The 13,287-nt window shown below is 39.0% G+C and overlaps 1 protein-coding gene across 1 annotated transcript in view; it reads right to left on the bottom strand.

Annotated features, from left to right (window-relative positions):
- Positions 1-215: 215 nt before the first annotated feature.
- The window catches only part of CA8 (carbonic anhydrase 8), an 89,092-nt gene continuing 76,020 nt past the window's right edge, over positions 216-13,287 (bottom strand). The window contains exon 9 of the mRNA XM_042923433.1: positions 216-1,221. The gene's annotated coding sequence lies outside the window, so the exon portion shown is untranslated. The remainder of the gene's footprint in view (positions 1,222-13,287) is intronic.

Here is a 13,287-nt window from a genome sequence, read left to right on the forward strand (position 1 = left end):
CTGCCCAAGGGTCCACCACAGTCCTTCTTTGCTGCCATTTTCAGGGATACTCAGCATATTTTTATTTGTATTTAATGTTTTCACTACTACAGCCTCTATCCAACACACCTAAAATCTCACAACACACACTTATTGCACCTGTAGGATTTCCAACTTTTGGCATCACAAAATCCCTCCGAATTGGGATTATGAAGTCTTCGGTTTTACAACAGTAATTATAACAACAGATAACATTTATTAAGTACTCGCTTTGTGCCAGGCACTCTACTGCTTTACAAAATTATCTCATTCTGTCACATCTAACTGCATCTAAGCATATGCTTACATTTACCAGTAGTGCTTAAAATTAATTAAAATAAAGATATTACTGATCATCTTGGAAAGCAATGGCTCAATATACTAAAGTCCATAGAGTAAAATACCTTAAGGTCTTACGAAACGTACAACACTAAATTACTATAGAATGCTATTAAATTTACGCTTCTATCGTGGAAAATAAAGCTATTCCTGGTATGTTGTACCCACTTACGTTTTACCCTATTTTTATGCCTTTCTCAAACTCCTAGAAACGAGAGCTTCTAATATGTCAAATAAATACAATTAGATTCATACATTCAATTCGATCCTTTGAGAAATATATAAAGCAATTTTGTTCTTGCATTAACTCCCAAATTGTTTTGCATAATAACCAGCCTGACATTAATTGTGCTATGAGGGCTGAAAACAACATGAGATAGGACTTTCACTAATCCTTCACATTCCATTTTCAAGCCGTGTGCTGTTCCTGATCAAACCTCTTATTTATTATCAAGAATTGCATTATTCTCCGAATGACGGAATTTTCTCTCGGAGACAGGAAATGAAGGATTGCTAACACCGGGAATGTATTTTTCCTGTCTCGGTATTAATACATGATATATATTCATATTAATAACAACTCTGAAAACTAGTTTCATTTCTTCTACACATAAGCAATCAACAGTATGTGCAAAAATATGAATACTAGCAGCAGTGACGTGGGGATACAACACTGGGTTTCTTCGGAATGTACAGCCACTTCTAATATTTCATTAGAGCACGTGTATAGGCAACTGTCACAGATGTCCATCAAAGCTGGATTAGATGAAGACAAACAACGCAGGCTTTGAGGATAAACTGAAGGTGCGGCTCAAAAGTTTCCGTTTCTCATCCAAGGGCACTATAGGATCGTTGTCTTCCTCCCTGAGGCAAAAAGAACGAATCAGTTATGTTACTGACATCCCTCCACGGCAGACTGAGACGTCTGTTTCACAGTCCAACAAGAGACAGTGCACGCTAAGATTTCATAAGAAAACGTGGAAATGTCAATGATCTCTTCCTGCTCAAGTCTGTCGTGTCTGCGGTTTTCCCATAAAGCCTACCATCCTTTTATTTCTGTGAAAGAACCGATGAATGCAAAATTGCACAGAAATAAAGTTTTTTTTTAATGTTTGTTACTGAGAGACAGAGAGAGACAGAGCATGAGCAGCGGAGGGGCAGAGAGAGAGGGGGACACAGAATCAGAGGCAGGTTCCAGGCTCTGAGCTGCGCACAGAGCCCGACGCGGGGCTTGAACTCACAAACCGCGAAATCACGACCTGAGCCGAAGTTGGTCACTTAACCGACGGAGACACTCAGGCGCCCCAGAGATAAATCTTTTGAATCGAAATAAATGCTTGACCTGCTAAACAACAAATTTATGTATCATAAATTAATAAACTTAATAAGCTTATTAGCTTATTAATAAATTAATAAGCTTAATAAGAAAATTAAGCTTTAAGGTATTGCCATTAATTTCTTATATAACAATCACAGACGGTAACTGCTTGAGCATGAAGACTACTTCTTCCCAGTCTCCAAGTAACTTTGTGACTCAATTCTATTAAATGGATAAATAATAAATATAAAATAATACATGAAACAATAGTCCTTTTTGGGATAATGAATTTCCCATTTAGGAAAACATTCAGCTAAGATTTTCTTTTCAGTGACATCTGCACACATTCCCAGTGATGGGAGTGGCCAACTGTCATACACTTCCTGTGGGTTAACAGGTCCAGCATTTTGGACAATAAATGCCTATTAAAATTCAGATGCATATAGTTTTTTTTAAGTTTATTTATTATTTTTTAAAATATAATTTATTGTCAAGTTGGCTAACATACAGTATACACAGTGTGCTCACGGGTAGATTCCCATGACTCATTGCTTCCATACAACACCCAGTGCTCATCCCAGCAAGTGCCCTCCTCAATGCCCATCACCCATTTTCCCCTTTCCCCTGCCCTGCCCCCACCCACCCTCAGTTTGTTCTCCATATTTAAGAGTCTTTTATGGTTTGCCTCCCTCCGTTTGTAACTACTTTTTTCCTCTTCCCTTCCCCCATGGTCTTCTGTTAAGTTTCTCAAGTTCCACATATGAGTGAAAACATGATATCTGTCTTTCTCTGCCTGACTTATTTCACTTAGCATAATACTCTCCAGCTTCATCCACGTTGCTGCAAATGGCCGGATTTCATTCTTCCTCATTGCCAAGGAGGATTCCATTGTACACATAAACCACATCTTCTTCATCCATTCATCAGTTGATGGACATTTAGGCTCTTCCATGATTTGGCTATTGTTGAAAGCGCTGCTATAAACATTGGGGTACATGTGCCCCTATGAATCAGCATAAGTTTATTTCTTTTTGAGAGAGAGAGCAGGGGGCGGGGCAGAGAGAGAAGGAGACAGAATCCTAGGAAGGCTCCATGCTATCAGTGCAGAGCCGGACCTGGGGCTCAAATTCATGAACCATGAGATCATGACCTGAGCTGAAACCGAGAGTCAGATGCTTAACCAACTGAGCCACCCACGTGCCCCCAGATGTATATACTTTTTGAGCTGAAATTATATTCCTAGGAGCTTATTGTACAGATACAACCACTCAATCAAAGATTTTATGTGTAAGGATATTCACTGCAGCAAAATAATGGAAACAAGTGACTTCCTTCCTTAATAAAGAATGACACAATAGAGCACTTTAAACATGTCCACATATGAGATGTGTGCATGGATGTGTTGTACATACATACATACATGTGTCTGTCCATGTATGCATGTAGACATATAAATACTATTTCTGGAACAATTTATTAGGAAATATTTGTAATGCTGGGGTATATTTTTCCAAACTACATTTCAAAGAAGATAGTCTAATCAAATCTTTAAGATCCCAGATAGAACTTCAAAGGTAAAATAGGACTTTGTGTATATATGTGATAATTATAACTCAGTAAATTGTAAGTCAAAGTAACACACGAAACTGATGACTGCAATTCTGAAGCCACAGCATTTCGGAGCGAAAAGGAGCCTAAAGGTCATGATGTATACATTTTCTGCCAAAGTAAAATAACCTAGAGTCCCCCATTTCCTAAAATGTGTTCCACATAACTAAAAATTACTTGGAAAAATGAATCCATGTTCCAAAAAACTGTAGAAACTCTGGTTAAATACAGTAATACATGGTTCTTCTATACAAAACCACCTCAAAGTCTCTAACACACTGATGTGCACTGTAAATCTCCAAAAGGAGGTAATTATGTCCAGGAGTCTCTAAATTTGTAGACAATCAGCTTGTGACTTAAACACCTTAGTGGGTATCTTAATGGCTGCATAGAACACGTTTGGAAAAGGCTAGTCCACAAGACAAACATATTCCAAGTTTATGAAAATAATGAAATTTCATTTTAAGAATATATGAAACAATTCTTAAAATTAAACTACCATGGTCCAAAACATCAATTAAAAAAGATAGTTAAAGTAAATATGCAGTCTCCCCAATCATACAAATTTACATCTTAACCCAAAGCATTTGAACACTTGAACATATATCCAAAGGGCAACGGAAGCACATGCTCATTGGTGTCTTATTCATTTTGAAGCTCTAAGGGTCTGACGTAAATGGTTCTCAATAGATGCCAAGTGAATTCTAGTCTACCAGAGTGTGGACCCTCCTGGTGAATTTAGGCACTCACTCTGCTAAAATCTCCCTCAAGGAGCAACTAAGGATACCCCATGTTTACGGAGCTTTCTCTCCTCTACAAGGCACATTGAGAACGATCTTTGTATAAGCTCCCCTCCGCCCCTGCCCTCCCCCCAACCTCCAAAGATAGATGCTTGATCTTGTTCACTGCAGATACCAGGTTATCTGGGAAAATATTTCAATTGATCACAATCTGGGGTATGGATGTGGAATCAGGGAGACTGATTCAGATCCCAGCTCTGCCATCAACTTGCTGTGAGATTTCAGGCAACCCACTTGCCCTTTCTGGGCTTCAGATAACAATAGCTACCTTCATAGCATTGTGTGAGAATCCAGCAGGCCAACAGATAAAATGTGACAACAGGGAGTCCTGGGTACATAACTGAGCTACCAGTGAGGATTTCAGTTGATTTAACAGACGTCTGTCTCACTAACTGAAAATTGAACCACACTATGGCCTACTATTTTCCATCGCATGTGTTCACAGTTTACTTTTCAGAATTTCAGAGAAGTTTTCATGGAATGAAATTATACTTGATCTCATCTGCGCTGTGTTCCCAAGGTCCAGAGCAGTATCTGGCCCACAGCAAATTCTCCAAGGAAAGTGCAAGTGTGTGTGTGTGTACACATACACAAAAAGTGTAACAAAATGACAGTGGCAACTTTAATTTTTGAAAATTTGTATCAAAATTACACATTCACATAAAGAGTTATTAAATAGTTCTAAAAGGTTTCTCATGAAAACTATCAGTCCTGTCTCTTATGCCACCAACTTCCTCAACTCTTTTAGCCGATCATTATACTAACACCACACGGCTATAGTGTGATGGCATTACTCCTTTTCGATTTTTAGTATTGTCTGTTTGACTCTCCCCACCAAGAAAGAAAATGCGACCCTCCTTCCTCCTGTGAGACATCCAACCCCCACGCCCCCCCCCACCACATCACCCACGTGCATACACACCCTTCCCTCACTCCGTCCTTGTAATACGGTTATACAGTCATTTTGGCTGGATCAGTTTCTATTCTATTATTTCTATTACTGTGAGAATGTAAATCTTATTCAGAGCTGAATTATGTGCATTAGTGTATCAATTTTTTTCCTGCACAACTTTTTTTTTCCTGTGGAGTGAATAATTACATCGGTTTTTTCCCACCTTAGTCTTCTATGTACTCAATCCAAAACCACCTCCCAACTGTCTGACTCCCCAGAAGTTAAAAGACATATCCTGCAGTCTATCCATTTCATCTTTCTGGGAAAATCTCTAGAACGTTCTCATCTGCTCACATCTGGACTCTTAACCTCTACCCTTACACCCTCACTTCACAATCATTCTGGGCATCTCCTTTGCCATAATCTGTTTTCTTGGCTTAGTCCATTTTGGTGAAGCACATCGTCTAGTGGCTTCCTAGGAAATAATTTTCAATACCTGTGATATTTAAAAATGACTACTTGAAGTTTGGGGAAAAAAATTCTAGCTGTAATTTTCTCTCAGAATTCATGCTTCACTTTTAGCTTCCTGTGTTGCTATTTAGAAGTCTGACATTCAAGAGGCTCCTGGGTGGCTCAGTCAGTTAAGTATCTGACTCTTGATTTCAGCTCAGGTCATGATCTCGCAGTTCGTAGGTTCAAGCCCCACATCAGGCTCTGCGCTGACAGCAATGAACCCGCTTGGGATTCTCTCTCTCTGTCTCTCTCTTTCTCTGTCTCTCTTCCCCTTCCTTGGTTTAGCTCTCTAAATAAATAAATTTTAACAATTAATAAAAAAGAAATCTGATGTTCAAATTCCAGGTTCTTTGCTTTTGAATTTTTTTCTCTCCCTCTCTCTCTCAAAATAAATAAATAAACTTAAAATAAATAAATAAACTTAAAATAAATTTAAAAAAAGAAGTCTGATGTTCAAATTCCAGGTTCTTGGATTTCAATTTTTTTTCTTCCTGTAATTCCTCCCTCAGTGTCCAGAAATGATAGTGCCTTGCTAGTGGGTGTATTTTGATCAAGCGTGCTGGAAATTCAATGGGTCCTTTCAAACTGCAAATTTATACCCAGGAGTCCTGAGAAAATGCTTAAATGGTTTTGTTACTGCTTCCTCTCCTCCATTTTCTCTGTTCTCTAACTTTGCCGATTATTTGAATACTGGACCTCCTAGACTGGTTCTCCAATTTTCTTATTTTTAGATCTCCTTTTTTTGCTCTACTTTCTAAGAAATTTCAGTTCTGCCTTCTGACTCTACTATAAAAGTTTTCATTTCTGCTATTATGTTTTCAATTTCCAAAAGCTTTGTAGAATATTCCTTTTCTTCCTAGCATCCAATTCCAGCTCATGGTGGCAATTTCCTCCCTTACCTCTCTGAAGACATGAATGATCACTTTTTTGAACTTTTTCTTTTCCTAAGTATTTATTTCTTATACCTTACCTTCTTTGGTTTCTTCTGGGCCCTTCTATATTACAGAATTTCTTCAAATATCCTTAGCGGCCCTATCTAAGAATGGGAACAACCATTGTAAGAAAACCTGGGTGAAGGCTCTGTGCGCACAGCAGGCACTTACTTCTCTGTCCTGCCTTCACCACAGAATGAACCGGCTGGGCCATTTAATTTAAAAAGTCCCTGGGGTTGCTCAGACTCTCCAGAAAGACCCTGCCAGCCAGCCCCCTGCCTAGAGAGTAGAGGCCTTTCTGCCAGTGTTCTGGAGGCCAAGTGGGGGAGGAGGGAAGATAAATGGGATGGTGGGATTTAACAATCCTATTTTTCAGTGAGGTGTCCTGACACCCAGTGCACCCATGTCCCCTAACAGGCTCTCTCGTCAGCTGCTAACCACTGCAGATGACTTTAGCTCCCTCTCACTCCACCTTCTAGAGATTATCTGTTGCCTCCAATTCCTGAGACTTTGAGAGATTCTGTCACGTAAACAGGCTTGTTCCTCACATCTGCTAAATCTGTTACCTCACAACCATCTGCTTCCAGCTTCTAAAATATTTTTGCTGCTGTCTCTTTTGTTTTCTCTATCCTTGCAGGTTTGGGCACTTCAAATAAAATCTTTCCTGTTATGCTAATGCAATTTGTGGTGGAACCAAAATTAATTGCCTGTGTTCCATGGATTATCGTTATTTGACACAAAAGTTCTTTTTCACACATTTGTGTATTTTCTAAAGTTTCTACCGTTAACTATACTACTTGGTAATCAGAATATAAATTTACTCAGTAAGACCATCTACAGAAATGATACTGTCAATGTATAAAGGTGGTCAGCTGGGCTTGCCCCCCTTTGGGCCCTCCTCCAAATACCCATTTATGGATATATAAATAATGAGAAAGCTTAACTCTAAAAATAGAATGTTCTATTATACGATGATCACTATTCATAGTGAGACCCTCAAGTATGGCCACAGCCTAACAAGTCTTCTAAATCACCTGCTATTTCAGTATAATTGTAACAGATGCTATCTTTCCTGTGACTATTTCTGAACTTCAAATGACCTATGAAGAGACCCTAGGGAATGAGTGCATATCGAATCACTCCTGGGAGAATTTCCTGAAAAGACCTCAAAAGTAAAAAATGCAAAAAATGCAAAAAATGCAAAAATGCAAAAATGCAAAATTAAAAAATAATAACAAATAATAAAGTAATAAAAGGCACGCGTGCATACGTGTCCTGCTTTTGAGGCCACTGCAGGCCCCAGGGCTGACCTGAGTTCTAGTGAGTCTGGCTCAGCTCATTGGTAACCCATTAACGTTTCCCTCTATAAGAGAATTCGGTGTAAAATCTCCAAAATAAGAGTCTTTTAAGAAATAGGGATATGTCAGACATGAGAATTCTCTCTTTCCGAGTGGTCGCTTTGGCCTGTTCACTAGAAGCACACTTTCTCAGGGCATTTTTCACATACTGCTTTAATTTGGAGTTAGCCGTGCTCCTGATTTACTCCCAACACTAGGCTGTAAGCCCTCTTGGGCAAAGTCTATGTCTGATTATGTTTACATTTTCACACAGCCCCTAGAATACCACCACACACAAAACAGAAGGCTAACATTAAATGTTCTCCCGTTACAAGCAAGGGCACATGACCAGCTTTCCACCCCCCCCCCCCAACATACCCACTGACAACAGCATCAGGTCAAGGAAGGAAAATAAAGAAAGGAGGAAGAGAAAGGAAGAGGTCAGGCATGCCCAATGCATTCGAAGATTCAAAGAAAAAACAGTGAGGAAAATGCCACTGTATGTGGAAAAAGAAATCAAAACATATCAGAAGTCAGAAAGGGGTACCAGATTATTTCATATTATTCTGAAAGTACTACACGGTGCCATAAGTATTGAAATTAGAAAGGAGAAGATTATTAAATTGTCATTATTTACATATGTGATCATGGTCTATTTAGAAAATTCAAAATAATCAGCTAAAATGTTACTGGAAACTATGCAAAAGGTTAGTTAAGAAAGCCAAGGACAATTATTTGTTCAATGAAGAAATATTAACCAATAGAAAAATATAATGCAAAATGACACTGATCAAAATCGATAATGACAGCAGTAACAATAACAACAGCAATAGCTCACATGTGTGGAATGTTAATCCTCTGCAAAGCACCATGCTTGCATTTTACTTTATTTCACTTCACACTCACATCTCTATGAGGTATTACTCTTAGTACCTTTACTTCATAGAGGGGGAAACCGAGGCTGAAAGAATTTCAATAATCTGCCCAAGCTGTAGAACCAACTGGAGGTGCTGTGCTCCCCATCGAGCCACACCCAAGGTTGACTTCAGAGCCCAAACGCACATCCTGTAGTAAATCCACGAAGGACGTAAAAACTTTAAGAAGCACCGACCCATGCATCATTCCTTGATCCAGATTTGATACTGGAAAGATACCAATTCTCCTCAATGTACTCTATACATTCAACGCAACCCAAATGTAATACTCTAGCAAGATTCTTTCTTCCTTTTCTCAAACTCTCTTTTTCCTACTCTCTTTTCTTTTACTCTCTATTTCAATCCTCCCGATAAAATGATCCTATAGTTTATCTGGGAAAAACCAAGCATGCGAAAATCGCCAGGAGAATTCTGCAGAAGGGACTAGTGAGGGATCTTGTCCTACCAAACACTGAAACATACACGAGCATGTGGGAGACGCTCAGGAATAGGCAGATTGGTGCAACAGGTGAGGGCCTTCAGGAAGAGAACCAAGTAGCCACGGACTGAAAATGTTGTATCATAGTGTTGCCCTGTTCACTCAGATGGGCAAGGATGAAAAACCTGAAAACAGTTAATGTTGGTCAAGGTGAGGAGAACTGTGGTTACTGGTTAATGGAAGCATAAATGGAAGAGTAATTTGTATATACGTGTACTTAATTCCAACTCTCTGACCCTGTCATCTCATCGCCAAGAATGTTTTAAGGAAATAGATGCATAAATCAACCATTGTGATTACAGCAAAATACTACAAGTAACCTAAATGTGTAATAATAGAGGATGTATAATAACGTACAATGCATAATAATAATGTCCTCAAAATCCGGGGATATACTTGCAGGTAACTTATTTAGAAGTAATCATGTAAGGGGTGCCTGGGTGGCTCAGTTGGTGAAGCGTCCGACTTAGGCTCAGGTCATGATCTCGAGGTGAGTTCAAGCCCCACATCAGGCTCTGTGCAGACAGACTGGAGCCTGAAGCCTGCTTCAGATTCTGTGTCTCCCTCTCTGCCCCTCCCCCCACTCGTGCTCTGTCTCTCTCTCTCTCAAAAATAAATTTAAAAAAGTTTTTAAAAATTTAAAAATAAAGTAATCAGTTAGGGGGCACCTGGGTAGTTAAGTCATTGAAGCGTCTGACTCTTGGTTTTGGCTCAGGTCATGATCTCACAGTTTTTGAGTTCGAGCCACGCATCGGGCTCCATGCTGACAGTGTGGAGCCTGCTTAGGATTCTCTCTCTCCCTTTCTCTCTACCCCTCCCCTGCTCGCTCACTCTCTCTCTCAAGATAAATAAATTTAAAAATATTAAAATAAAAAAATCATTTTAAAGTATGGAATGTATCTAAAGTATGGAATGTATCTATTTAAGGACATAAAAAGATATATATTATCAAAAAGATAGAAAAATAGTCTGGGGCACCTGGCTGGCTCAAATGGTACAGCATGAGACTCTTGATCTCAGGGTTGTGAGTTCAAGCCCCACATTGTATGTAAAGCTCCACCGTATGTAAAAACAAAACAAAACAAAACAATAGTAAAAAAAAAAAAAAAGAAAGAAAGAAACACAGATCCTATGGGGTGTCCGGTTGGCTCAGTCAGCAGAGCATGTGACTCTGGATCACAGGGTTGTAAGTTCCCACCCCATGTTGGGTGCAGACATGACTTAAAAATAAGAAAAAATGTAGAAAATCTTTAAAGAAATAAGAAAAATAAAAATAGCCTGACTATAATCCCATAAAGAACATTATATATCTACATATCCCACTGAAGATAAATGCATAGTGAGAGATCAAATGGACACAAATAAAAATAAAGCTAAGTATTCACTGGATACTTACATCATGGACCAAAAACACGTTAAGCACTTTGTATTCAATGTCCTTGTACCTTCACCATTACACTTAAGGACATCTTTTAAGTGACGAAGAAAATAACTTAGAGAAATTAGCAACTTTTTTCTAGATCACACAAATGATTAGTGGTGAAGTCAAAATGGAACCCAAGACATCCCCACTGTGCTACGGGGCCTCCACGTTCAGCCCAGTGCTGGTGATGGCTGTCACTGACAGGAGGGTTTGGGACGTCATCGCTTCTTCATTTCCCTCTATGTTGTTTCAATTTTCTGTCATGAACATGTATCATACTTAGAGACATGGCAACAAAGAACAAACAAACAAACAAAAGAAATCAAAGGTGACTCCATAGGCAGATGGAGATGAACACATTTCAAGGAATTAAGGAGAAAAAAGATGAGGGAGAGATGGAAAGTATACTGAGTGATTTAAAAAAATGGCAGAAACACCTATAAAATAGTCAATCAATGATGCAAGCACACGTTGGTGAGACGGGGAAACTGAAGGGACCCCATGAAAAACTGCTTTTTTTGGCTCTTTTTCCTGTTTTTATTCTTGCTGGGACCTACACCCTTGCCTTCCACATGCCTCACAGAACAGATAAATGTATGTCCTCGTTGCAGAGAAGTCAATAATCTCTTTGGATTCTTCCAGCACGGTGGGTAACATCTAAGGAGTGACCAGGCAGGGTCGTCATGAATGTTTTCCAAGACCACTGAGTCACCGAGCCCCCTGGCCCCAGGGCATACCTGACTTACAGAGGACACCTAAATACTTGTCTCTGTTCCCAGATGCCTGCCAAGCCACGTGCTCTGGACCACCATCCTCGATAAAAAGCCCAGGTCCCAAGCAAGGATGAGGCTCACTCTCCCTCTCTTTTCCTTTTCGAGTCTCCCAGACACTCTATCTGCACTCTACGTCCTCAGTAAACTCGGCTCTCACTTCCTCTTGGCCGGAGTTTGATTTCCACTCTGCACGAAGCCAAGGACTATGTTGGCTGGTCCTGCAGGATCCACTCTAGGTCCGAGACCCCAGTGAGCCTGCATCATTAGCACATCCCTTAGGGAGGGTGTTTTAGCAATATGCTACCAAAAACGAAAACACGTGTGTCCCTTGCTCCCAGAAATCTCAGCCCCAGGAAATTATCCGAAAGACAGAAGGAGGCAAATATATACAAGGACTTCGTAACTTTCTGCCCTTTGTTATTTGAAATGTGGCGCGGTGACGAGAGCTCGGAGTTTCCAGTTAAGCCTACCTGGGTCTGAACTCTTGTGCTGCACTTTACTGGCTGTGACCTTGAGCAAGTTAGTCAACCCCTCTTAGCCTCAGTTTATCTCTAAAATGACAATCAGAACACATGCCTCCCAGGATTGCTGTGGGAATTAAATAAATGAGATACAATAGAGCACCGTGTCTGAACTGTTAACAAAGCACTCCTTCTTCTTCTTCTCAGCATTCACTAGTATGTAGAACTTAGAATGAATACATAAACTTTAATAAGAACTCTAAAATAAATCATACAGCTTGGTAATTTCTACATTATTCTGCATCAGAGAATCATGAAACATTAAACTTAGCTTTTAAGACTGTTCAGTAGTAAACCTATGTTATGATACTTTGACACTTTCTCAATCTCAATTAGCAGTAAACCAATTAACAAAACTTTCCTACACTACAGTGAGTCACATTTTTCTTCCTTCTTCCCTAATCCCTGGTGTGTTGTAAGGGTGATTGAGTATCTAATTACTTCTTAATTGAATGCACATATTATACATTTTTCACTAGTTCAAGCTTAATGCCTTCAGTCCAGAAATCAGAGTCAATGAAATTAAGTTGAATTGGGATTTGGGCAACTATTATAATGAGAGAAGGTTTGTATTACGTCTAATTATAAGTAAATGTGGATTTTAGCATTATTTCCTATGGAAATATTTCAGGTACAGGAATGTGCCATAAATGACTAATTTAGATGATTAATAACATTGTTATTCTTATTTACAATCTTTTATTCCTCATTACAGTGATTTTATTGCTGGGACCCACTAAATATAATCATTCGTTAAAGAAAAGATACCATTAGAGAATCATTAGTTGTACCAAAATCAGAACGAACATTCACATCTGTGAAAAACTAGATGAGTTTCTCTGCAGCATAAAAGCTACAGGAATTCTCACATGCTGCAAACAGAAGAAAAACATAAATCTTGGAATCTAATCAGTTACATTAATAAAAAATATTTATGGTAAACCGTAAAAATATTACTATCAAAATGGCATTCCAAATTCAGTTAATACTTTACAGAGAGACTATTTCATGAGGTTTTTTTTTTTCATTTTTGCATTACAGAAGAGTAAAACAAAGTCTGAAATGGGTATTCTCCAACAACAAAGGTTGGTTTGCTTGTTTCTAGATACAGGGAGCAACCATCTGAAATAATTGAGTTGAAGACCTCTTCAGGTAGACGACTAGATTAAGTAACTTTTTAAGGTCCAATTCAACACCATGCTTCCAAGATATCCTAAAAAGATTTACTGTAGACAAGCCCTAAAGACCTTTATGAGTTTCTAACCACTGAAAGTACAACGAGAATTCAAAAATTTTGAAGGGAACTAAAAAAGCACTGTAATGGAAAAGAGAAGCCATCCAAAACCAATGTGGTTTTCTTGCTTTAACAATAAATTTGAGAATGTGTTAGCTACCTAGTG

The sequence above is a fragment of the Panthera leo genome, chromosome F2 (genome assembly GCF_018350215.1).
Source record: "Panthera leo isolate Ple1 chromosome F2, P.leo_Ple1_pat1.1, whole genome shotgun sequence".
Classification (NCBI taxonomy): Eukaryota; Metazoa; Chordata; class Mammalia; order Carnivora; family Felidae; genus Panthera; species Panthera leo.